The 26800-nt window shown below is 41.1% G+C and overlaps 1 protein-coding gene across 2 annotated transcripts in view; it reads right to left on the reverse strand.

Annotated features, from left to right (window-relative positions):
• Nucleotides 1-26800, reverse strand: part of Cdh11 (cadherin 11) — a 152750-nt gene that overhangs the window by 78459 nt on the left and 47491 nt on the right. Inside the window, exon 2 of one of the 2 annotated variants that reach the window (XM_050144284.1) lies at nt 8017-8144. The exons of the other annotated variant lie outside the window; for it this stretch is intronic. The gene's annotated coding sequence lies outside the window, so the exon portion shown is untranslated. The remainder of the gene's footprint in view (nt 1-8016; nt 8145-26800) is intronic. 2 annotated transcript variants of the gene reach the window in all.

The raw sequence follows: 26800 nt of genomic DNA on the forward strand, positions 1-26800 counted from the left end.
ACATAGGTACATGCCTAGGTCTGTTGGAGAAAGAGGCCTCTTGCTTGTTCCTGTCCACTTAGACCTGAAATAATCACACAGAAACCATATTATTTAAATCACTGCTTGGCCCATTAGCTCTAGCTTATTATTGGCTAACTCTTACATATTAATTTAACCCATTGTTATTCATCTGTTTATCACCATGTGACTGTGGCTTACTGGCTAAAGTTCAGCCATTCATCTCATGGCTTCTCCCTATTTTTTATTCCTCCCAGCATTCGGTTTAGTTTTCCCTGCCTAGTTCTCTCTGCCCTGCTCTGCTATAGGCTCAAAGCAGTCCTTTATTCACCAATGGTATTCACAGCATACAGAAGGGAATCCCACATCATAGGTCTGTTTACTAAGTACAAATTAGGAAATGTGGTTAGGAGTGTCAAGAGATCCAGCATGATATCTGTAGTGGGTGGAAGTATGATGCCAGGGAAATCTGCCAGACTGATTTGGAGAGGCTTTGCATGTGTGCAACCAGTATTTTTTAAATGCTTTTTCTATGAAATAAAAAGTATAGGAACTGTTACTATGGCAACCTAACAGCATTTGGCATGGTTCTCGGAGACTAAGATTCAGAGCCTCTCAGAAGGGTGAATTCACTGGCCCCTTCAAAATTTCTCTAAAGCTTCCAAATGGAGGCATCTGCCAGGTGTCTTACTGTAACCTTCTGATTCCTCCACAGACATAAAAAAATGGTGGCAGATTTAATATGGCTTGTTACCTTTGTTTCCCGGTCCTTTCTTCTCTCGTTGCCTTGAGCTCTGAGTTCTCTGAAGGGCATAGGGTAATCTGGGTTAGCAGCCTCTAGAGGGACAGATAATCTTGTGTCTTAGGAACCATGTGATACCAGGGAGGACAGATGAGCAAAGGCTTGATTTCCTTCTGGAACTATCTAGGGACAGCTGAAATTTCATATAGGTCCCACCCTAAGGGAACAGTTAGACCAAGAAGGTAACAAAGGATGCCTGCTTAGGTTTATGAGTTCCCTTATCATAGGAAGCATCATGAGTTTATTGGCAGGTGCTCACGTAAATAGCTTGAGTAAGTAGCCTATACATGTGTGCCTAATGTATAAATGAGTTAGTTAATGAATGTCTAGGAAATTCTTCTTTGAAATCCCACCCTACTGTGCTCAGATTCAATTGCTTTTTCAACTGAGATATTTCTTTTTGTCTCACTTTCATCTCCTGAGAGGATGCCGCTTGGGAAAACACACACACACACACACACACACACACACACAAAACTATATCTTGCCAAAGATCATGAAAGAGTGTGACCTGAAGGCTTTCAGGACTTGTTGGCTGAGAGAAACAATGAATGAGGACCTGAGAATAATCCTTTCATATCTAGATCGCATGGCTACAAAACCCTGTCACATTGGCTTTTGAGACTCTCCCTCCCTGCCCCTCTCTTCAGAGTTTCTCTTACTTTACATGCACACTACCCCTTGCTATATAACACAGAAAGGAAGTACACAGATAACTCGAGCAATGCTCAGATGCTTTGATCTTTCAAAGGAGGGAAACCTACACCAGCCTTGAAAGTGCCGTGTTGACTCTGACAAGCAGAACAGAAAAGATAATGCCATCTAAATGACTGCTTGTCAGAAATGGAAGAGATTGGGTTTCAGTTGAACTGTCTGTTGCTTCTCTGTAACAGCGAGCATACAATACAAGCACAGGGAACAGGGAACAGGGAACATACCCTCATTCCCCCTACTGGTTGCTCTTGATGATCAATTAAGTCAGGGTCAAATTCTTCCCCAAAGATCAAGGTACTAAACCATCATCTTCTCTGTCCATCTGTTATTCTCAGGGTAGATAAGCTACTTTTAACGGGTCAAGAAATATGCTCTTATTTGCCAGTGCATCAGAGTCTTTCTCTCCGTAAGAGCAAGGAAACAGGATGTAGGCCATCATGGAGAAGGACGCCAGGCTTCTGAAGTCAATGTCACTGGGATCATAAACAGACACTTCATTCACTTGTTGACTACATAAGGCACACAATCAGTATCCTGATTTAGGGTAATAGTTCATAAAACCATTGCATAGAATACAACCAAATGACTTTCTTAAGTCAGTGACTCTAGGTAAATGATGGTTTCTTATATTGTTTTTGTTTTTTAATTCTTCCTTGGTTTTGAAATGTTTTAAAAGCAAACAGATGTTTATTCTACAAAGCAAGTTCCTGGACAGTCAGAGATACACAGAGAAACCCTGCCTCAAAATAAAATAAAATAAAATAAAATAAAATAAAATAAAATAAAACAAAATAAAATAAAAAATAAAGGCAAACAGAAATGCTTTAACCCAAACAAGTACAATTAAAAGAAGAAAGAATTATTTTTATTTTAACTGTGGTGTAGAACAGTATACAGGAGACAGCAGTTGGGTGCCTCCATGAACATAAAAGATTATTTTAATGTATGTCCCTGTAACTGCTTAGAAAGTCTCTGAACAGTCATGTATCAAACCAAATATAATGGTAGTGTACAGGGGATGGAAATTAAAACACACATAATGGACAAGTTTTTTCTGAACATCAAGTTTTCTATTTTGATTTTAAATCACCTTTATTCAATCATCTTATTTGTTTATACATAAGCAATTTATGGCATATTTTACGGATGACCAAGGCTAACTGAAGCATCTCTAGCAGCAGTCCCTTGACCTGGCAAGCAATTCTTCATCTCCTCATAGTCAAACCTACCCATGCTCAAGTCTATATCCAGCGAAGCCTCTCCTGAGTTTGTCTAGCAGAGTTAGCCCTTCTGTGTGAAGCATTTATAGATGTGACTGTGTCTTGGTTCCAAGCCTACCACTCCTACTTCATCAACAGAATGCAGGGCAGGGTTCTTTACAGGTACAATTTCAGCTTCACTGTGTGAACACTGATTTTTTTTTATTTTTACGTCAAGCTCAGTACCTAGTTCGAAATAAAAAATATGTCTCATCTGTGACTTGGTTGATGAATAACAACTCCCCCTCCCAAGAACCATATTGGTGCTAAAACCCACTGTGTAACTTTTAAATCCATGATGGAGTTTTGAAACATGGCGATACCAAAATAATTGCAATAAGTATTACCCTCAAACTTCCTCCCACACAAGTTGATTGAGACTGATAAGCAAGGCGCAATTGACTTAGAAGAGGCATACTGATGACTTTGAAATACCATACTGACATGCACAGGGGCAGCAATACAACCGATCCAAGGTCAGTTATGAGGCCCTCTGCAAGTGTTTTAGCTACTGTGGACCTCAGTATCCTCCTTTATCAGAGCTCCTAAGACATCTGTCAAAGTTTTGATGACATCGAGCAAGATAATAACTGCAAAGACTGATGTAAGACTGATCCTGCCTTGTAACGATGGTCAATAAACACCACCCAGTTGTTGTTAAAAATGGTCCTTTTGTGTGTTGTGAGTTAAATAAAGCAAGACAAAGCACCTGCACTTTGGTGTTAGCTCATCCTTCAGACTGGCACTCAACGAGGGAGGAGATATTCGATATTCACTTCACCAAGCCCGTCAGAGCGCCGTGCAATCGATCCTTGAATCGGGGAGTGGCTGTCACATTACACATAGCAAAGAGCTGCAGCATGTGGTCCACGAGTGAATGAAGTGTCTGGTTATGATCCCAGTGACACTGACTCCAGACAGAAACCTGGCCTCCTTCTCCACGGTGGCCTACATCCTGAAATAGGAAATGTGCATTCACCGACAGCCCCAGCAGGCACATGGGACCCAGGAGCGGGCTGCCAGCACTTAGAGCTGTCACTGACAATTCAGAGCCCATGGGTTTGGCAGCACAAGTGAGCTGCCCTCCAAGCAGCTTTCTGGAATGGACTTCTATGCAGATGAGAAATAATTGGGTGACCTGTGACCTGAAGTCCCTGCAGATCATTGCTCAGCAGGGTGTCAGCATTCTTGTACTCCTCTTCTGGAAAGGGCATTTCCCTTTTGCTCCTCCTAAACATTCATTTGCAGGCCCCAGTGCTCTATTAACTACCCAGCAGGGTTGCAGGGATGACATCTATCCTGCAGCTGCCTGGGGAACTCCTCTGGTGAGCTGTGATGACTACCTGAGTTACACATAGGCTGGGATGGAAGTGAAAGCTCCAGGAAATTTCCCAAGAGGTTGTTCTAAGAGTTGTTCCTCTGCCCCCATCTCTACTGCGTACTGAAAGTCTCTCCTCTTTCCTTGCCACTCGGATCTGAGTACATCACACAGATCTCCTTGGACGCAAGCATCATTTCAAGAGGGAAAATGTCATTTTCATCTCTCCCTGTGTTTGTGGCAAATCACAGGGCCCTGATCAAGAAACGCTAAAATCCTCACGTACTAGCAATCAGTAGAAAAGCAATGGACACACTTCTAGATTCTTCTGAGCCACCAAAGTTAAGACACTAAGTCGAGTCTAGCTTGTTATTTGTCTTGTTTTGTTCTCCCTAGAAGATGAGCTTTGACAAGCTGCTTTCTCCCCTGAGACATAAAAGTTCTTTTCTTAAAATCACAACTCTGTCCTGAAAAGTACAAGAGTCTATTCCATTTGTGTCGTGGCTTTTTGTTGTTGTGGTGGTGGTGGTTTTTAATTTTTTAGGAACTTGTGAGTAGCATGCTCCTTAATTTCAGTGATTTTTCTGGAAGCATAAGTATATTTTGTTTCCTCACCTTGGATTAAAAGAGCCATGGAAAGTCCCAAAGAAAAGGCTGTGTTTAACCTCTAGGAGGAAAAACAACCTAGCAGATTTTCACTTTTGACTGCTTCATTAGTACCTCAGGCTACTTGTCCCCACTTAATGTGGGATTTCCCTCTGTAGGCTGTGATTACCATTAATGAATAAAGAAACTGCTTCGGACCTGTAGTAGGCCAGAACTTAGGTAGGTGGGGCAGTTGGAACTGAATGCTGGGAGAAAGGAGGCAGAGTCAGAGACAAGCCTTGTAACTCCATCAAAGTCAGATGCCAGTTGGAATCTTGCCAGTAAGCCACAGCTACGTAGCCATACACAAATTATTAGAAATAGGTTAAATTAAGTTGTAAGAGTTAGCCAATAAGAAGTTAGACCTAATGGGCCAAGCGGTACTTTCAATAATATAGTTTCTATTTGGTTATTTTGGTTCTGGGGTGGCCGAGACAAACAAGCGGCCTGCTGCTACACCCACTATCTGGGAAAATAGGAAATGTCATATAGTGAAGAATTCAGAGTCATGGAAAATGACTCTGATAAAATGAAGAGGCCCATCAGCCTTGGCAAAAGCAAAATGATCAGCATTCACAGGTGTGACCACTGAGGAATGCAGGCCACCTGCCGAACCAGGCATCAGAGCAAAGAAACATGGAAGATGCCAGCACCAGGGCAGCCCATGCCAGTCAGGTTGGTGCATGGCAAGGAGGTGCAACTTAGGTTCCTCTGCTGAGTCTTTCATACACTGTGTGGTCTTGTTTGTGTTTTTGTTTCCCTATCAACTGTTAACCAGACTATGGGGGGGGGGGAAGTTTGAAGATTTCTCAAATGGAAATTCTCTCCCAAAACAGACTCTCATTAATATATGAGACAAAAAAAAAAAAAGACCCTGAAAATCGCCAAAGACTTATACATTGCACACATAGTGGCTAGATGACTGTGTTTTAAACAATAGTTTTGGAGAACTAAACTAGGAAGGAGCCTTATGTGGAGGAAATGTTTTGGCCCATAATGTAGCAGAACATTCAGAGGAAAGGCTGACAGAGGTTGGCCAAAGACACAGCTATAGAAAAAGTCAGGCGTTCCATTGATGCGAACTAAAAAGATAAAGAGGTGCAGCATATTGCCATGGGCAGCTTATCCTCTGGAAGGTCGAGTTTTCTCATTTAAAAATTTTAAATAATAATAATAGCTGGTGCACAAAGGAAGGATTAAGGGAGTGATATCTCTAAAGACAGCGTGCTTCTGACACCGTGCAAGCATGCAATGCCAGTTAGCTGATTTCAGTAATCCCCAGTTCCTCTATGAATACATCTCATCCATCTGTGCTGTGAAGGACCTGTTCTACACTCCACCCTCCCAGCCACAGTGAACTCAGTTTCCCAAAACAATGAGCCAGTCAAAGAAAGGCTTTCCTCCTGTGAGGTGTTTCTGTTTGATCTCAATGACTAGAAAAGTGTTTTGTATACTGACAACTGTGACCTGATGTGAGATTACTGCGGATGGTGTAATCCCTGGCCACTGAAGGATTGTCTGAGAAACAATGATGATTTGATCTTAGGGAATAAATAATGAAAGCAAACAAGCAAACAAATCTTTTTTTAGGGAAAATGAGGTCGAAGCTAAGACATAATCAAAAGAAGAGCAATGTTATTGTTTGGGGAAGGAAAATGAGTCTGTTTCCTAATGGATAGCTCCTGGATGGGGGGAGGCTTATAACAAAGAGGGGGTGTGCAGAAAGGGTAGCAGAGATGTGCTCTGGCCAGTGAAAGGGTGGCTTTCTTATTAAAGAATTCTGGAAGTCTCTTAAGAAGCTGATAATTAATTCATAGCTCGATCTTTAAAGGGATGAACCAGAAGAATAGCATAATACAGGGACTTAGAAACACTTCTCAAGGTCTGTATGGAAGATGGAAAACTTCTGGAGTTGATGAAGAAAGATATCTAGGGAAGCCAAAAGTAATATTAGGGAAGAATTCCCCTTGCATTGGGTAGTGTCAGTTGGAATAAATGAACAAAAAATCATTGAGGAATAATAGAAACTAGTACATATAGGAATCTACTAGAATCCGTTGCAGTAAGAGATAAGAACCGAGAGACACACAGACATGTCCTGTGTGTCTAGGCTGGCTAAGCAGTTGTTCTCCCACTAAAATGTGAAGGATTAGAGGAAAATATGTGACTTGCATTTAGCCTGTATGCATATACCACCTGGAATATGTAGGTATCCACAGTGGACACAGACATTTTGATAGATAGATCTAGAATCCCAGAAGGTAACGAGTCATGGCAAAAGAATTAAAGCTATATTTTCTATCTGGAATCCAGGCACAGTGGGGTACACCTTCGATCCCAGTACTCAGAAGACAAAGGTGAATGTTCATGAGTGTGAGGCCAACCTGGTCTGCACAGCGAGTTTCAGGCCACTCAGGACTACCCAGTGAGACCATATCTGAAACACAAATTTCTAACCAACATAAATGTCCTGGGGAAAGGGTGTCAGCCACCACTGAATAGAGAGGGTGACAGTAAATGGATCTGGAAATGTATAAATCTTAAGAACTGCCAGAGACTCAGGATCTAATCACTGCATTGTCTCAAGAAAGGGCTCATTAGCTTCAAGACATTCAGTCGGAGAACAGCAGAGCTGGGCCTAGCATTAAAATCAGACCTCCTAGCTCATGACTGATCTGCCCTGGCTTTTGAGCTTTTGAGGTATAAACATTGCAATCTCCTAACTAGTTCGTTCGTTCTTTCTTTCTTTCTTTCTTTCTTTCTTTCTTTCTTTCTTTCTTTCTTTATTTATTTATTTATTTTTCTCTCCTCTCTCTCTCTCTCTCTCTCTTTCTTTCTCTTTCCTCATTTCTACTCTATTTATTTTTCTTTTTTTGCAGAATGCAAGCCACCTTGTTTTTATCTTAAAAATTCCTCTCAAAAGACAAAAAGGACATAAATGCAGTACAATCATCTTAATCAGTCTGTCTGGACATGTCCTCTTTGCAGGATTACTCTTCAGTTTTTCTCCTTTCTTCCATACCAGATTCAATCAAAAAGTTTGTCCTCTGCAGATTGGCACCTAACAGGTACACAAGAAAGAGAAGCCAACCAAAACAATATGGAAAAGTTACCTTCTTAAAGCCAAAGAGACAAATTTCTCTCCCTCTAAAATTCCACTTCAGGGTTAGTGAAATTCCAGCTCAAGCCAGACATAAGCACTGTAACTGGTACACATAACTCCCACCTTCACAGACATAGTAACCTGAGACTTCCTCGGTACTGCTGACCCATCTTACCTTCTTCACCCATTGGACACTTGCTGCCAATTCCTATAACATACTCCACCCATCTGATTGGTCATTCAACAGATAACAAGAGAAATGAATGTCTTCACAGGTCCACAAAGCCAAAAGCACAGTGATTTCTGAAAGAAAAGACACAGAAGAGAAGCAGCATTAGTAATATAGATGCAGTAGAAATGACTAAAATGCCCCAAGCCTTTATATTGGGCATAGACAGTGGCATAAGTTAGACTTTTCTCTTCAGAGAAAATAGCCTAGGCATACAAAGCAAATAAAAGTAAGCTATTAGAGTTGTATGAAAAACTGGGGAAACTTGTAGATTTAGAACTACCAGGGCAGTGTGATTAAACGCATCTGTGTTTAGTACCTTGATAACAAGGTGAATCTGGGGGACTGCCCAAGTGCTTGTGCTGTGAATGTCACACCCACTTGCTCTAGAAATAGCAATAACCCTTGCCGGAGAGATTGAAAGCATTCAGGGACAATTTTCTAATTAATGTGTACTCTGCTCCAAAGGCATGCATTCCCTCCTAAATTGAGAAACAGCTTTCTGGAGGAAACTGGTCCTCATGGGATGGTCTACTCAAGAACAACAAGGAACAGCGGGTGTTGGAGATAGTCGTTCCCCTTCAAGGAGATGAGAGCACAGGGCTGAGCGTGCATTCAGTCCTTCTCAGGCTTGCATTTCCTCTTCACTGCAACCAAAATCTGGATTTTCTGTGTGGGAGGAGCTGTGTTCTGCCTAGAAGTTGGTCTGATTGAACTTTGTATCTACTGAAGTGTCAACACTTTCCTTATCCCAGAGCAGCTGTTCATATATTAGTTGAATGAATGGAGAACAGTATATGGAGTGTTTAAACAGCTGTCGTCTTTAAAAACTGAGGCACTGAGCACATGAAGATGCTGACTGGCAGAGCATCCCTAAGACTGCAGCCTACAGATGTTCTTGAACGACCTTCAGCTCCAGGATGTGGGCTTTCTGTGACCAACTCAGTTTGCATGAGGCGCTCAATCAAAATGTTTATTAGCTATTTGTTGTACTATGCTTATTTCAAAGTCTACTTTTCCTTTCTCTATACAATATCTCCTTAGTACAATACATTCAAACAAAATATAATAGACAAAACAAAGAAAAATCCTCACTGAAAGAAGGCAGACGAATTGTAAATCTTCAAAAATGTGCTCCTAGCACATTGCTTCAGAGAAGATATCAACAAGAACAGTAAAATTGTCATACTGTGTAAGATTCTCAGGGTGCCAAGAACAGGCAGTCCTGGATTTATCCTGAACATACATGGAGGGGAGGCATTCATACAACATGGAGCTGATGACACAACCAGGAGACCCATATTAGCCAGGCAGCAAATATGTTGCCACCAGTAAATCACATCTTTAGATCTCAGGATCTGGATCTCAACCAGACTTATATAACCAATTAACTGACATTAAGTGAACCCCAGGGGAGAGGTCTCTGCTGATTGATCTAAAAAAACAGAGCTTTCAAACTGAAGCCAGGCTTTTTTTTTTTTCCCTCCATAAGTAATGGTTTACCCTCTTAGGCATAGACTTGCTTGGGACTCATCACTCTTACTTCATCCATCTTATGCCTCCCAACATCATATCATGGAAGTACATAATTTATTTGGGTCTACAAATTATAGATACACAGGATTTGGCTTCAAGATAAACTGTAATTTGATTCATTCATGTTTGAAATAGACAAAATTTAGATGAGAAATGAAACTTTAAAACTAATGCTACACCACTCCTGTCACTACTTACAATTCAGGGAACCCTGAGGAAGGTAAGTTAGAAACATTATAAGAGCCAGAGAGCATGAGGATGCCATGAAAAAAGGCCTTCAAAATACAGATGGACCAACACACATTGAACTCACAGAGACTGTGACAATATGAATTGTAATTGCACAGGTCTGTGACAGATGGGGCCCCTCTCTGAAAGTGGAAGTGGACATTAGTCCCTATCTTCCATCCAGAAGTTATCTCCAATTGGTAGCCAGTCACAAATGAAATAATAGCTTTCTCTACAAATTCTTATTGAAAACACAAGCCATTTCTGAGGCTAGGCTCTGTGCCTAGCAGTAGATGGCCAAGGAAAAAGGAACACAATGGCATTTTGGGAGGTTCTTTTCTGTAATGCTATATATTAAATCTTTTGTTGTTATTGTTGTTGCTTTGCCTCACATGCTCTTTGAGTATATATTGTGGTTTCTGGTTTTGCGTTTTTTATTGGCATTTCTGGGTGTGGGTATGAAAACATCTCAGTTTCTGTGTTACTGTATCTGTATGTGTTCCTTGAGCTTTTCTTTGGGCTCTTTTACTCCTGTTTTTCTTTGTGTTTTCCTATTCTGGTTCATCTGGTTTCATTTTATTTTTTTTTAATGCTTCTTTAAATTCTGATGAGAGAGAAGGAAAGGATGTAGATTTGGGTGGGTGGGTAAGTAGAAAGGATCTGGGAAGAGCTGAGGGAAAAGAAATGGTAATCAGAATATATTGTATGAAAAAAATCTATTTTCAATAAAATATATAATTAGTGTTAATACAAATCAGATATAAGGAGCTGCTCAAATGGAATGATTATATTTGCATGTGAAAAGGACATGAATTGGAAGACAGAGTAAAATCCTGTAGGTTGAAAGTGTGTGACTCCATCCCCAAGTCAATGAAATAGTGTTCACTTCTCTCTCATGCCATCCCCATCCACTCCTCAGAGAGGGTAAGGCATATTTCTTTGGAGAAAGTTGAAGTCCCTCCATGCTGTATCTAGGCTGAGCAAGGTAAACATCCAAGGAGAATAGGTTCCCCCAAAAGCCATTACAAGCAGTAGGGATAAATCCTGGTGCCACTGCCAGTGGCCCCATAGTCTGCCCCAGTCATACAACTGTCACCCACATTCAGAGGGACTAGTTTAGTCTTATGCTGTTTTCTTCCGTGTTCAGCTGGAGTTGGTGAGCTCCCATTAGCTTAGGTGAGTTGTTTTAGTGGGTATAACCATCATGTTCTTGACCTCTTTGCTCTTATTCTCACTCTTCCCACTATTCATCTGGACGTTGGGAGCCAGTCCAGTGCTCCAAACAGTCTCTGCCTCTGTTTCCATCAGTTGCTGGATGAAGGTTCTATGGTGATATTTAAGATATTCATCAGTCTGACAACAGGGCAATGATAGTTTGGACACCCTCGCTTCTATCGTTTAAGGTCTTAGCTGGGGTCATACTTGTGAGTTCTTGGGAATTTCTCTGGTGCCAGTTTTCTTGCTAACCCCATAATGGTTCCTTCTCAATCAAAATATCTCTTCCTTTGCTCTCATCTCTCTCCTTCCTCCATCTTAAACTCATTGATATAAAGTAATCATAGAGAGTCAAAGGATGTCTATAAGATGATGGAGAGACACACAGAAAGTCCTAAGGAGGGACTTTGTGTAGCATGGGTTGTTTTTTTGTTTTGGCAGAGCAGGACACTCTTTTGGAAATGCTGACAAAGAGATAAGGCTAGCTAGTTATTACCCTACCTCTTTGAGCTAGCAGGTTTTCAACCCAGCCTTTGACTCCTGAGTCTTATTGATAAATAGAACAATCGAGATTTAATTAAAAGCTACATTTGATGACAGTGACATAGCTGATGCCTGCGGGAACAGCAATTACAGATTAAAGCACAGCCTCTGTGCTGACAGAAAAACAACCGAGGGGAGCAAGACAGACAAGGAAGATTGTAGTGCAACGCCATTTTACAGATACAGAAACTGGGACTTGGTAATAAATCCCTAGGTGCATGCAGTACAGAAATAGCAGGACTGGACTAAGTTGCTACAAGTTCACTCCTCCCAAGTTCTGAGAGCCCCAGCATCAGAGTACTTTGCAGAACAAACAATGTCTGCTCCTGTTGTGCATGCAAAGATACTTTCTACATTTGCTGTATGCACGCAGCAACGAACTGAAGATGGTTGGGAGCAGAGTCAATCAAAACAAAAGATGAGTAAGCTTTTGTATGTCATCACTCTAAAGTGGTTAAAACACAGATTTGTGAAGCAGCTGCTGGGACTACGCTTTACTATGGTCTAGAAGCAATGAGTAGAGGCACGTGGCCGATCCTGCTCTGTGGTTTTCTTGCTCAGCAAGCAGCAGAAGGGACTCAATAACTGTAGCACACTCTGGGCATCTACAGATGGGAACTTACCGCTTTCTAGAGTGTTACATGTTCTCAACATTGTCAAAGTGATGATTAAGCGCCATTAATAATCACCACTGGCTGTTTTTTTTCCTGTTATTGCCAAAGTCCCCAAACCATATGGTGAAGCATATTTTATAAGATAAGCCAGTTAATTATGAATTTTTAGAAGAAAGGGAAAAGCACTGTGAGAAAATATGACTTAAAGTTCAGGTTTTGCCTGTGCAAAACTAGATTGAGTTTGGGTAAGTAATAACTGTCTGGGGTCCTATTCTCTAGATAAAATGTAGATAATAACAATTTTGGAGGATTATCATGAAGAGTAGTAAGTAAAAATAAATTGAAAAGCTCAGCTAATAATCATGAGCTGTGATTATAAAAAAAGATAGATATGCATTTTGGTTTTACAGTGGTTATGGTTGTTTGAAATTTCATTATATGTTTGCTTTCTCATGAAGCTTATCCGTAGACATGTCAGCAATCATATAGAACATTTGCAATCATATAGAACATTTGCAATGATACAGCATGCAACTAACATCTATCTGTGAACATCAGCATTGCCATTTTTTTTTCACATGAGGAAACTAAGAATCAAAGACTCTTAAAGATGTGCCGTGATGTTCATTGGCTGATCTTAGACCTTTGCTCCCATGTGTGTATAGGGACTTCCAGAAATCCATAGTTTATGTCCCCCTGATGTACCCTAGGCTTGTTCCTCTCCTATAGAATCATGGGATGATGCCCCCAAAGTAATTGCAACTACAAGAAGCCAAACACAAAAAGTTCCTGGGCTCCAAATGGATTTGACACAGCGCTCTTTTAAATGCATCTTCTAACACGATTATCTTTATGTCCCTTTAGTCATTTTCCTAAGTAAGCCGTGCCTTTAGACGCACCTAATACAGAGTGACAACCTTTGCTGTTTTCTAAAGGTCTGCTGGACGGGCGTAGAAGAGAGTCCATTGTCGCCATGGTAATTACCTCACAATACCTGATGGCCAATGGACAGTCAGGAGGCTCAGGCAGCAGCTGAATCCGGCATTGTCCTGGCCCGATAAAAAGATTAGAAGCCCTGAAAAGCCATGGAGCAGGATCTCACAGCTCTTTTGCTGGGTCCTGAAAGGCCCATTGTGCGGCTACCATAAATTCTGGGTTCCCCGGGCACTTGACAACTGAAGCCAGGGATAATAGAATTCTTGTGTCCAACAAAACACTCCTTGTCCAATGGCAGTCTTATCAGCCGCATTTACAAATGTCTTTCGTTGTACCCAAATAATTCCCTATTAGAAGGGCTATTGGGAGCAGGACAAAATAAATATTCTCAGACTTTGTGATATCTTTGAGAAATGAATAAACAAACAGTATTCGATCAAAGGAGGTAGCCTCCTGCTCTCTGCATATTATTACAGTTTCTTGCCCAAACTACAGTTTCATTTTCTCTCTTTAGCATATTAACAATTGCATATCAACAATCCTGTATCATTCTCCCACCATTACAGATTCCTGATATTATTGCCATGGACAAGTGGGTTTCGTGCATACATTTATTTTTAATTAATACTTCCAACAAGCCTCAGAGGGATTTAGCTAATCTCACACCAACTTTGCAAGAGAGAAACGAGACAGAGTTCAGAGAGGCCAATAACTTGCCCAAGATAACCAGATGAATTAGCTCAATGAGAAGTCCAATCTAGGTTTCCCTGACTCCTAAGGCCCTGCCCTTTTTACTCCACCCTGATAACCTTGAAATTGGGTGGAGGGAGGAGGAGGGAGAAGGAGAAGGAGGAGGAGGAGGAGGAGGAGGAGGAGGAGGAGGAGGAGGAGGAGGAGGAGGAGGAGAAGAAACTGCAGCCACAATAATGCTCAGTTTAAGGATAACCATCATAAAGCTGTATACAAAGACTGAAACTATTCCTGTAGTTATATAACCTGAGGAACTTTCAATATAATAAAAGTAAAACCCTTTGTCTAAGGCAGTATATTTTATTATTACGCTAATAAGCTAGTATTTTTTTTCACATGCAAAAAGCCAACATGTAAAATAATCAAACTAAAGGAAAGTGTTATAGTCACCAATACAGCTTATTAATAAGACTGAATGGGGGAATTACCTATGTGAACAAGGCAAATACATGTACGTGATCATGTCTTCTGCAACTTCACTTACATTTTTCCCTATAGTTTGTTTTATTTTACTTTGCTAATTTGTCTCTCTTTCATAAAGGAAATATCTTGAAAATACGAACAGCAAAATAGACACTTCCTTCTTAAGAGAAGACACACACACACACACACACAACACTAAATCTAAAAATATACATATATGTGTATGTGAAAATATTAAAATACTCACTGACTACTTTTGTTGAGAATTATTTATTTTCTGTGCATGTGTATATGCCTACTTGTCAATATGTGTTCTACGTGTATGCAAATGCCTGAAGAAGTCAGAGGGGGCTTTAGGCTTTAATTCTCTTGGGACTTGAGTTACAGACAGCTGTGAGCTTTCGGATATACTGGAAACCAAACGAGGGTCCACCACAAGAGCAGCAAGTACTCTTAGCCATCTCTGAAGCCTCCATTCAGTGCTTCAGTGGTTTCTTATCAGATTGGGAGGTGTCCACATTCATTAACACAGCCTATTCATTCCTGTGTCTGTCTCAGCCTCACAGGCCCACAGGCCCACAGCACTTCCTGCATGGGCAGTCCTGGTGTTCAATGACTAGGCAGCTGATAGCCTCTGTGCCTTTCTGAGCATGTCATTCTTTCATCTAAACTCTGTTCACTGTTGGTAGAACATCCCTAGATCTTCATCTTGCTTCCTCATGTTAACTCAGAGAGCTCCAGGATCCCCTTAGCATACCATTTTGGAAACCCATACTATACCCTATGGCTTTCGGGTTTTCTCAAGGGAAAACTTCATAATTGAGGCTATCTGCCCTTTATAACTTTGTACCCAAAGAAGCTATGAGCTACCTAAAGATTGCAATTGATCTTATAGTCATTTTTTTTTATTTTCTGGGGTCAGTAGGCTTCTCCGTTCTTTAAGGCTCACTTACTGCACTAGTCGATGAATGACAGTAGAGAAAAAAAGAGAGTGAGAGAGTAAAATCATGTGTTTACATGTATGTACACATGTGTGTGTGACTAAAAGTATTGCCCACTTATGTGTTTGATGACAGGGATTTTGAATAGTCTTCAGTGGCTATAATGATGTGCTCACTTAGCTCAAATTACTCAGCCTTGATAATGAAACACTGCACTCTTTGGACTGTCGCCTAAAATAATTAAAATCATATACAGAGGTTATCATTTGTCAAAATATGGTTATTATCAAAAAAGTGGCACAAATAACAGGTAATTTCTGATTGGTATTAGATGCATATATTTGTGCCAATATTGAGTTTTGGAAAAGTGTGAGTGATAGCTCCCAAGTGCTTCACTTGCCAAGTGAAGCTTCTCAGCATCTGTGGGGATTTACTGTATGACCACAATCATAAATAGGTGGCATAAAATTTCTCAGAAATTTTAGGTATGAGTTGCTTAGACTCAGCTTAATCCAAACAAGCATTGAACATTGAGAACATTCATTAAGTGGTTTCAATTCTTTAAATGCTGTGCTAAGTACTAAGTACTTTACTGCGCGCGAGTATGTGTGTGTGTGATATGTGTGTGTGCATTTTCATATTAATATTCTTGTAATCAGGTACTGTGTTTCCTCTATTTCATGGCTAGGAAATTGAAATACAAAGAGGATGTATGAAGTTCCCATCAATCACAGTACCAAAACACAGTGAATCTAGGATTTAGACACAGGCTGTTTCATTCTACTCATTTAACTGCTCACGCCAACTTTATTCTTTATATATAAATTAGAGCTATTATTCGGGGAAGTAGTCTACTGATGCTATTTTGAAAAGTGAGGAAGAACTCTATTAGTTTGCCAGGCAGCTATAAAACACAGAGAAAGTGGCCTGACAAGCAACCCTACAAAGTACAGTAAAGAACCAACTTTTAACCACACTCAAGAGCAGAGGCAATGTCTCTAACATTTGATCAGATATAGGCAACCTCCACACAATCAAGATATAAAATTATCTGCAAACTCTTCATCGGGTAGGTGCCAGCGATTACGGTCACAGATTCATTGTGGCACACTCCCGCTGCAGCGTTTTCTCCCTGCCCCAGACTGTTACTGTTTTCTTATCAGAGGACAGGGAGAGTGTGACATCTATAGCAATGTGACCAACTTAAATCAGAAGGGAGGTCCCCCCTGAGACACGATGCTCAGAAAGAAATACAATAAAGATTCTCAGACTGAAGTGAGACTATCCTTTCACACTGAGAAGCTGGACAGCGGCTGATGAGAACTTGCTCAGCAAGTAAAACTGCTTGCTGCTAAGCCTCGTGATCTGAGCTCCTTCCTCCAAATCCACATAGTAACAAGAAAGAACCAACTCCCAAAGTTGCCTTCTAGCCTTCACTCCCTCTCAAATAAAAATGAATAAATTGTAAAAAGCAAAAAGCTATCTTGTTAGTCAACCTTTCTAAGATGTTGCAAAGATAAATGCTTTGAGAACCCCAATTGTCAATAAATTCACAGCGGTTAATAAAAAAAAAAGCTTGTTTGTTTTCCTGGATATTGTTTATCAGGTTGACAAAGACCCAATCTAAATGATAGTGAAGAGAATCTGAAGAGATTATCTGATAAAGGGGCAGAGAATTCCCGACTCCATGTTCCTATAAAGGCACCTATACTTCTGAAGGGGTTTTAGTGAATAAAGGCATGTCATTTTCTTTAGACACAAATATGAATTGTCCACCGAAGGGTAATATGAGTCAGCGAAGGAATTTAGAGGGGGCTCTGGGTCTTGCTTTTAGCTCATTAAGCACACTAGATTTACTCAGGATGGGCTACTTAGCAAGGATGCTACAGTGGTCTCCCGTACTGTACTAGTGGAACAGCATCCTTCACTGATATGAATACATTTGCTGCACTTGAAAGTGCCTGGAAGAGCCACTTGACAATGTCAAGTGTCTGCTATTCTCATAGGATCTATTACCTAGGCTGGTACCCCAAGAGTTACTTCCGAGGTACTTGCATATATGCCAAGGCATTCTCAAAAATCCACAGGATATTTTCTTCTTTTATAACTCTTGTTTGGTTAAAAGTGGTACCTACTATTATGAATAATGTCAAAAATTGAGAAAAAAGAAGGAAAAAGAAAACACACTCAGCAGTTGTGTAGAGCTGTTTTCTGTTATGAGACAGGGTTGGGATTCTCCTCTTGGTAAGAATGACAGAGAAAAAAATCCTGCTCATACATGAAGGAGCTCTGCTCACGACAGAGGCTGGAAGCTTCTCAAAGTCCTACTACAACGCTCACTCCGTGTTCTATCTTACATCTTTAGCTGAAAGAGTTAGGCTGGATTTAAGTCAGTTTTTCTTAATGTGCTCTTGTCTTTGATGCTTGTAACTGTCAGAGATGGATGTTTGATATATAGATGTTAGATTGATGGATAATTTATATGTAAATGTGTACATACACAGTGAAATGCTACTCATAATTTGATTTCTAATATTTGGAAACACTTAAACCGGTTCCCTTATCCAGTAAATTATCAAGTTAATTTGATACTAGATACCACAGCAAATAAGATAGAAAGCAAGAATCCCTCCTACTTAATTACCTTCAGCTGTCCTGGCTGAAAGTAATTCATTTTCACCAGCAGTATAAGTGTTCTTACAAGTTGGGTCTCACTGGGATTCAATATTAGTCATGGGGGTTCATGATCCACTCCCAGTAACACAAATGAGATGATCTATAAGGGATATGGCATATGCAAAGACCGTGAGGGCAATGTGGTAGGTAGTTATGTTTCAAGTAAGCAGGAAACAATGAAGGGACCAAGCTTTGATAGTGACAGATAGATCTCAACAAGAAACACAGAAAGGTTCTCATTTGGGACTCTATGGCTCACCAGTCCTGAGACTTGGTCCTCACTCTCTTTACCAGCCAAACAGGTACCATAAGCTTCATAGACCTATGCTGAGGCAAAGGAGATGAAGTCTGTAAATTATATTCTTGTTTGTAGGGAAACATTGCTTACTAAATATTCATTGATTTTATCACAAATAATTGTTCTGATACAGAGTCTATAAAATAAACTAGCGCAATGACATATTCAGCAGGGGTTCAACAAATAGCAGTTATGGCTAGCATTAAATGACAGTTAACCAAGACTTCCAGAGTTACCTTCACTCTTCTTTGAATTCTGATGTCTGAAGAAAGAATCTATTTGCAGTGGTTCCTAAAGACTTTTCTTTTGTGGCAAAGAGAGAAGGTAGCCTGGGGCTCAAATGGATTCAGCTACATTGTTCTTCTTTAATAATATCTCATTTTTTTGGTTGCCTCATTTTTATGACAAGAGTTACTAGCTTCCCATAAATGAGAGCAATATAATTATCTCCAAAAATATTTAATAAAAGGAGAGTGAATGAAAATACATATTGAGTAAATAATAAGGAAAACAGAATGATTGTAGAGTTGGGGAACATTGATCTGTCTATCATTCTTCGTTTATTTTGGAGGGATAGAAACTGAGGTATGGAAAGAGAGTATATGAGGGGCAGAGCCTGCAACTAGCTCAGTGATTAGAGATTGTGCTTCTTGCATCCCAAATCTCTATACCTTAGCCACATTAGCATCACAAGCCAGGTGAGGTGTCTAAAGGGACCACTGGGAAAAATGGCAGTCCTCTTCTAAGGACAGGAAGAAAAAAAAATTCTACATAGGCAGAGACAATGTCATTCCTGACCTAGTGACAGGGAGAGAGCATAGTCTAAGAACTCCGGAAAAGTAGGTCTTCATGAAGAAGAAACCAGAAATTGGAAATTACAGAGCCCAGAATTAGCCCCAATGCTTTCCATTCCTTAACACTAATCTTGCACATTTATTCATGTCCTGTTTCATTCTAAAATGAATTTAAGACTACCTATCCTGCACCTTTGCTACCAAAAATGGTTGTGTTTTATATAATAGGATGCTATAGAGGGATAAATGGCAGCATTAAATAATTTGGAATCAGGTTTCAATGCATAGCTTGTTCTCAGCAAATGCCATGCAGTTTCAAGAGCTTTGTCACTCACTCAAGGGGACAACACCATACACAACCAGTTCCAGTCGTCCGATTACAGCTATTCCAGTTGCTGGTGTCACTGTTTTGTTTATGCCATTTCTCTTCAAGTAGTATGAAAGCAAGCTCATCCTCAAAGACAGAATCATGGCACCTTGCACATTATTGGCACACGAGGACATAGAGTTGATCTCAGGTGAGGGGAGATGAGAAGAACACAGAACATGCTATTGCTGCCAGAAAGACACAGGAACAAAGTTCATCCTGGTATAGCTGCTACACACTCACATGAGCTATAGGCTTTCATACACTGTTCCTAATTTCAAAACACCAAAGTCTCTTATGTCCTATGCCCTACTTTAAGTCTTCTATTTCATCTACCCTGCTTGGAGGAAAATGTCATTTTTAATAGATTGCCACAATAATTGTCCCTATTTGAAAGTGGAGAGATCTAAGATACACAAGGTGATTTAATCCAGGCATATATTTACAGAAACTCACACCTGGGGAGTCTTCCTCCAGGGCTCCTGCTGTTGACACCCAGTGCACACTGCTCTCAGAGAGACTCTTCCCAATTTTGTCTCAGCTGACCTTGCACTTAGCCTGGGCCAGACTCTACCAGAAACCCACTTGTTTCCTGGGTTCTTCCATTGCTTTTACTAGGTATAGGAAGCCTCCCCTTCTTCATGAAATCTTAGTTCTTTAAGACACCGACTCAGTACAACACCCTCATAATTTATGTGATCACACACAAACTCACATGCGAAAGCCCCACACAAAGGCATCATCCATGTAGACCGTTCATTCTGCCCAAGAGCATTTCTTACTCATTAGTGCCAGACACTAATTATTTCCCGGAGGAATCACAGAAGTTTACTTTTCCTCCAGAGTCTTCCTCAAACATGTGAACAGACAAGAATTAGAAGGTGATCGTGGACACATAGAACCCATGAAAGCTTTTTGAAAGAGAGTGGATTGTGATTTCTTTTCGAAGACCCATTTAGACCAAGACACACATGCCCATCAAGCACGTTTTACACAGTGACTATGGTTCTATGAGAGTCGATAGCCCCTACCCACAGTAACTACTCTCAGCCAATAAGACCTTCTGTCCTTGAATATGTACTTTTGAACCCAACCACTTGAAAGTCACTTTATCCCTTTGGAGTTATGATGAGGAGGGGATCTGTCCTCTATGTTACTTCTTGCTCCTGAAACATATACTGTATAACACTCTTTGTTTGCAAAACACACACATAGGGACCCAGACTTTAAGCTTGAGAGATGTCATAAATCTGAGCCAAATGGCAACTCATTGATATAATACAGTGATTTTTAAAATGGATCCTGGAAAAGCCTGGGTAATCCAGATATATGCCAGAGGCTATTGCAAGGCAACGGCAAGGTGGGGTAGAGACAGCAGGGGTTCCTATCTCTTTGTCCTCCTCTTTAATTCATACAAACTCTCTCCATTATGGCTTTTAGATGTTAGCATTTTGGGTTAAAATCTTTTTTTTTTTATTACGGTAATCTTGTTTGTTTTTCACTTTTAGCTGGGCTTTCGGTTTTGTTTAACTCAGCATGCTTTGCCATGGTTGGCTTTCACTGGCAATCATGTCGATCTATAGTACAATGTACGAAGGCTCCATGTTGCTTGCCTTTGTTGGCTGTGTTTTTATTATGTCTTTTGGTGGACAGCCATTCATAACTGTTGTGCAGGATAGAATCTTCTATATTAGTGTGTGGGTGTGGGAGGTCGGGGAGCGAGCATACACATTCCACAGCATGCGCTGTGTATGTGGAAATCAGAGAACAACGTTTGCAAGTCACTTCTTCCTTCCCATTAAGTGAGTCCTGGGGACTGAGCACCGACCATGAGGTTTGGAAGTGAGCATCTCTACTTGTTAAGCCTCCCTGCATGTTGGACTCTTATAAGAAGTATGTGAAAAACACACATATCTGGGCGACCACCTAGATGTTGCTTTTTCTGTAGATGGTCTCAGATAAGATCTTCAAGATTTAAAAGAAAAAGGCTGCTAAAATAAAATCACTAAAGAAAAGGCAAGGAGAAAATAATGGCATGAGTGGATCTAAAAGACTGTCGATTTTTAGTGGTCTAAGAAGACTCTTCAGATCCATGCCAAATTATGATGCAAACTTAGTTAATAACAGTTTCTCCACCCGCCCATAGAAGCCAGCTCATTACCTTACCCTCTCTCAGACTCTTAGCCTAACACCCTGCCACCTCATTAAAAGACTAATCTTTACAGATCTGACCTGGTAGTAAGCAAATGCACTTAATGTAATTAGTGATCCTCTTTCCAACTTGTTTTTGGGAAAGAGACTTTGAAGGCAAGGGTATTTTTTTTTTTTGAGGAAAGGGTTTATTGTAGCTTATTTATTTATTTATTATTTATTTCCACACATTGAGGGAAGTCAGAGCGGAACTTGGAGGCAGGAGCTGATGCAGAGGTCATGGAGGATGCTGCTGACTGGCTTCCTCCCCAGGATTTGCCTTGTTTGTTTTCTTAACTCCCAGCACTGGCACAATGGACCGTGCTCTCCTGTATTAATCAAGAAAAGCCCCCATGGTTTTGTCCATCGGCCAAGCTGGTGGGGACTTGTTCTCAAACTAGGTATCCTCTTTCCAAATGACTTCAGCTTATGTCATATTGACCAAAAAAAAAAAAAAAAAAATCAAATCTATCACAATCCCTAAGAAGTTCCCTAATCATGTCACACGTTGTACTATGAAAATGATTTCCTTCTAAAAGCATACATATGTAATATAAAATGTATTGTGCGTGTGTACACATACATGTGTGTGTATGTGTGTGTGTGGTGCATGCATGCACATGCAGTTATATGTACTCACGGAGGTCAGATGAATATGTCTGCTCTTTAATTCTCTGCCCCTATTCCATTGAGACAAGTTCTTTTATGGAACCTAGCTTGCCCTCCCCCTGCTCCCATGGCCTCCTGCTAGGCCGGTTGGCCAGCAAGCCCCAATGATCTCATCCTCCTGCCTCTTCCCACCTCAGTGCTGGGGTTCCAGGCCTTTTTTGTTTGTTTGTTTTGAGACAGGGTTTCTCCGTGTAACAGTCCTGGCTGTCCTGGAACTCACTTTATAGACCAGGCTGTCTTTGAACTTATTGAGTTCCACCTGCCTCTGCATCCCAAGTGCTGGGATTAAAGGCATATTTTTTAATAGTTTTATTCTGCATTGCATGAATTGTCATTCACTTTCAGGAACAGGAAATCCTTCTATCAACCATGGAAGCTTCTTGGGTACAAAGTTATCACAATTTTTTGAATTATAAGATATGGGGTAAAGAACAATAACATCAGGATACTGCCAATTTCTAAATTTTCCCTATGCATATTTCAAGGATTTTTTTTTTTCGTTACAGAAATGAAACTTCAAAGCTTTGGCAGTGTGAGTCAGAGTGAAGTAACTGATGACTGATGTGATGTTAAGCTCTCCATAAATGAAGTGGTTCTTTAATAGTCCCATTCTACTCTACCCAAACGGCCAAGAAAATTATATTGTCATATCCTCATAATATTAGAAGTTCCTTTTTCCAATAAGAGAGCATATAAGTAAAGTGCTGCCCACACACTGCGTGAAATAACAAGCCTTTCCCACCTTGGAAATCCTGAGAATTGGAAAGCAAAATAGAAAATACCCTGGTCTACTTTGATATAGTTCACTATGACATAAAACTCTCTACTCAGATGACACTCACTTAAAGTCATCCCTAAGATTTATACCAGAAGGAAAAGATTTTTTTTTGAGTCGCCACGAATAAAATGTGATGTGATTTTGCTTGTTCTTCCTCTTCCTCGATGCAAAAGTTACTATCTGTCAAAGGAATTGGTGTGCAATGGTGTAAGCTTCCGTGATCTCAACCTCGGTGTGCAACACGGCCTGATTCTTTTTCAGGGTGGATCCTTAAATTGGCCACAGCCAGAGTGAACTAGGTCACGGGGGACTTAAACCCTTCCTACCGCTTTCTCCAACGGCCAGAAAGAAACGTTCCACCTACAGCTGCCAAAAGAGCAAGCCAATTTATTCCAAAATAGAAACAGGAAAATAGTTTACAACACTAAATGCCTGAATCATCGAAGTGTCAAATTAAATATTGATAGCATCAATTTGAGTCTAAAATACTCTCTAGTGTTTGGAGAATCCAGGAAGGGAGGTCAGCAAGTATGAAACTAATGATGAAAGCATGAAAAGAATGTTCCTGTAGGGCCCATCATTTCATCCAAGACATTTGTCCATCTATCTGACCACCTCTGGTGTGGGTGAGGCGGTACTGAGGGTGAAGAACACATTGATGGATAATACAAGACCTGTATCCCTAATGAGCTTGTATTGTACCTAATTTTAGCTGCACTTTCTGCAGCTTGGATAGCATTGCCAAAGGAAACACATAAGAACAACCTAATCTCAGAATAAACTAGGTAATACATAGTAACCCATCCAATCAGTGAATAGACAGCGGTGGCTGAATTCAAGTCCAGGTGCAAACTGTTTACCGGTTGGAGCCTCAGGTCTCTCATGTTTCACAATTAGTAGGTGAGTAAGATGAAATTCTTTCAAAATTTGAAGCTCTGTTATCCTATGGGGCAACAGACTCATTTTTACCCAAGAATAAACCAGACTAAACCAGAAGCTATGGAACATAGAAAGACCTTGAGACACAGCCACGACACTTAAAGCCAATAATGGTATAGCAACATAGAAAAGGGAGGATAGAGAGAGTATTAGTCGGTGAAATATAGCCATGGGATGCTGGGGAGTCCAGTCTAGGCTGAAACCACTGCCTGTTGTTATCAGAACATATGCTGCTCTGGGAGGTGTGTGTGGGCATCATTTCAAATTAGTTCAATCTCCACCTTAGTATCCCCATGTGAGTCTTTTTCTGTACGGTCTAACTCACAGAGTTGTTTGGCGCATTATTCAAGATGCATGGTATATAATAACGTAAAACTAAAGGCACAGAGTTCTACGCTAAACACACAATGGACTCTTGATAGCTTTTTAACTCAAACAGACATGGAAAAAAGAAAGTTATTACAATTATCAACACCTGCTGAGGCTGAATATCCTTCACTTTCCTCCTCCCAGTTCTTGTTTTAGGTCACGCTTAAAGGAAAATAAACACTAATTCTGATGAACTCATACTAATTAGGACGTTAACTGCCAATTAGATATATGATTAACTTAATATGGAAAAAGACAATTCGGTTGTTGCTTTATCCAGCTTGTTTGGAGAGAGCAGTTTTCACAATACATGACAAAAATGATGACGAAGGGTCCCAGATGCTGGGATATGCTGAACAAACCAACCTCATATTTGCTTGGTGAGCTCAGCATAAACAAAAGCCAAATAGGTGAGTCACACACAGCTCAGCAGTGCCAAGAAAGGGACCCAAGTAGAGCGGCAGGCAGTCCTCCGCAACCGTCCCCACTGAAATCTTCATTCATTAAACAGAAATCCCGAAAGATCCTTTGAGGAACTCCCTAGTGCCCTTTGGCAGAAGACTGGCAAACAGAGTTAAAATCAAGGGTTGGGGGAGGGGTGTGTGGGGGTGGGGGGGCTGTGAGAACCAGTGCTCGAGGGAAAGTGGTCTCTGTGGAAAATGCTGGGAGGGAGGGTGGGCTCAGAAACCAGAGCGCCTGTCAACTGTTCTGCACAGAGACACAGCACCATAAAATGCCAGCTTTATTTAGGAAGCTGGATCCCAAGCCCCACCACTGTTGTATAAGCGCAGGCACATTCTTCCATGCTCACATTATACATACATATATACACATCCACCTACACACGCTCACAGGGGGGACTAACATGACAATTAAATGGCAAAGCCCCCTTTGAATCACAAAGAACATAACACTAAGATCCATTTGACACGATGAGCAAGGGGTTACACAGCGGCTCCCTGTAACTAGGTCAGAAACCAATTGCTAGTCAACTCCACAGGCCCAGAAAGATTTAATGAGGAGGCAACCAAAGACAGAAGGTGGAAACAGTGCCCCGAGCACGTGTCCCAGACTCTGCAATCTGGCAATGGCACCCAGTCCGCACCATCTCTCTCACAGACAGGCCAGAACAAACTTTCTGAAGTTCCTAAGACACAGATCCACGATCCTGGCCAGCCCAGTCACAGCTCTGGCGGCGGTGACCGGGGAAGAATTAAAACAAACTGAATCAAAAGACAATCATGACCCAAGTAGAAGGGACAGAAGTAGTGAAAAAATGATGCTGAGCCTGAGCCGGCAGCTGCAATGACACTAGCGGGGCAGAAATAAAATAGCAATGCCAAACTAAAGCTTGCAAAAGCCCGTCCCTTCTGCCAGGATCTACAAGCCACTGTTCCATATCCGAACTGCCTGTGCTGGGCACGGTGACTGGCACCTGCACATCGGCTAGCAGATGGGAAGGCCAGACCTGATAAATCCAGTGCCTACTCCCTCTACCATCACGAGGTCACAAACAGAAGTTGGCCACTTACAGTCATCCCAGAGGGTCAGGCAGGCTCCAGCTACGGGGATGAGTATTCCAGAAGCTTGCTGCTCGGGGAGCTCACATGGGGAAATGGAGGGCCATAAGGCTGTGAGAGGACTCAGCCTCGCTTTGTTCTGTATAGCAGCCTCCCAGAATGGCTTAAGAGGCAGTCCCAGCTCCTGGCACTGGCTAGCAGTCTTGTGAATGAACCACTGTGTGAGACACATACCCACTGCTAATGAGGCCCACACAGACACAAGCCAGAGAGGGCAGAGCAGTAGCCCACTGCAGAAGAGGCAGATGAGAAGCAGACACTAGTGTGACAGCGTGTGGGGCCCACCTGGCGCACAGGACTCCAGCTCATGGAAGTCATAGGGCCTCAGGAGCCAGGATTGGAAATAGCTATCTTCCTCACACTAAAGAAAGTCCCATCTCTCCCCACCCGAGACTCAGTGATGAGGAGAGTGGATGTCAACATTACAGAGATCCCATTAAGCATTGCTCTCCTTTTATTATACTGAAGGACATTTTAACTTAAAAATAACAGAAGGCAATATTCAGAATAGCAAGGTAGTTGGCTTCTAATACAGAAAGAAAAAAAAAACTGTTTGCTTTAGAATTTTGAATATGATTAAGTTTATTTGACGCAATTCCGTTGTAGATTGTAGATCATTAAGAACTTTAGAGGAAGGATGAGCTTTGGGGTAAGTTGCAGGAATTTGAATCCCTCCTTAGATTGCTCACTGGATAACCACAGAAACACCTCCGTATCCCTATCTAGGAAACAGAGACTAAGTAGTTCTCCATCCCTTAGGCTGTCCTGTGAAACTCAGTTGGCTGATGAGGTGTACTCACATAAAGCTCCATGATGCTTCAACCTTCCTTGATTACTGTCCCATCCTTGTGTGACTGAGCTGACCTTGGGCCTTCAAATTTAGG

The sequence above is a fragment of the Alexandromys fortis genome, unplaced genomic scaffold (assembly GCF_014885135.2).
Source record: "Alexandromys fortis isolate MF-2015 unplaced genomic scaffold, M_Fortis_MF-2015_v1.1 scaffold_1, whole genome shotgun sequence".
In the NCBI taxonomy this organism is placed as follows: Eukaryota; Metazoa; Chordata; class Mammalia; order Rodentia; family Cricetidae; genus Alexandromys; species Alexandromys fortis.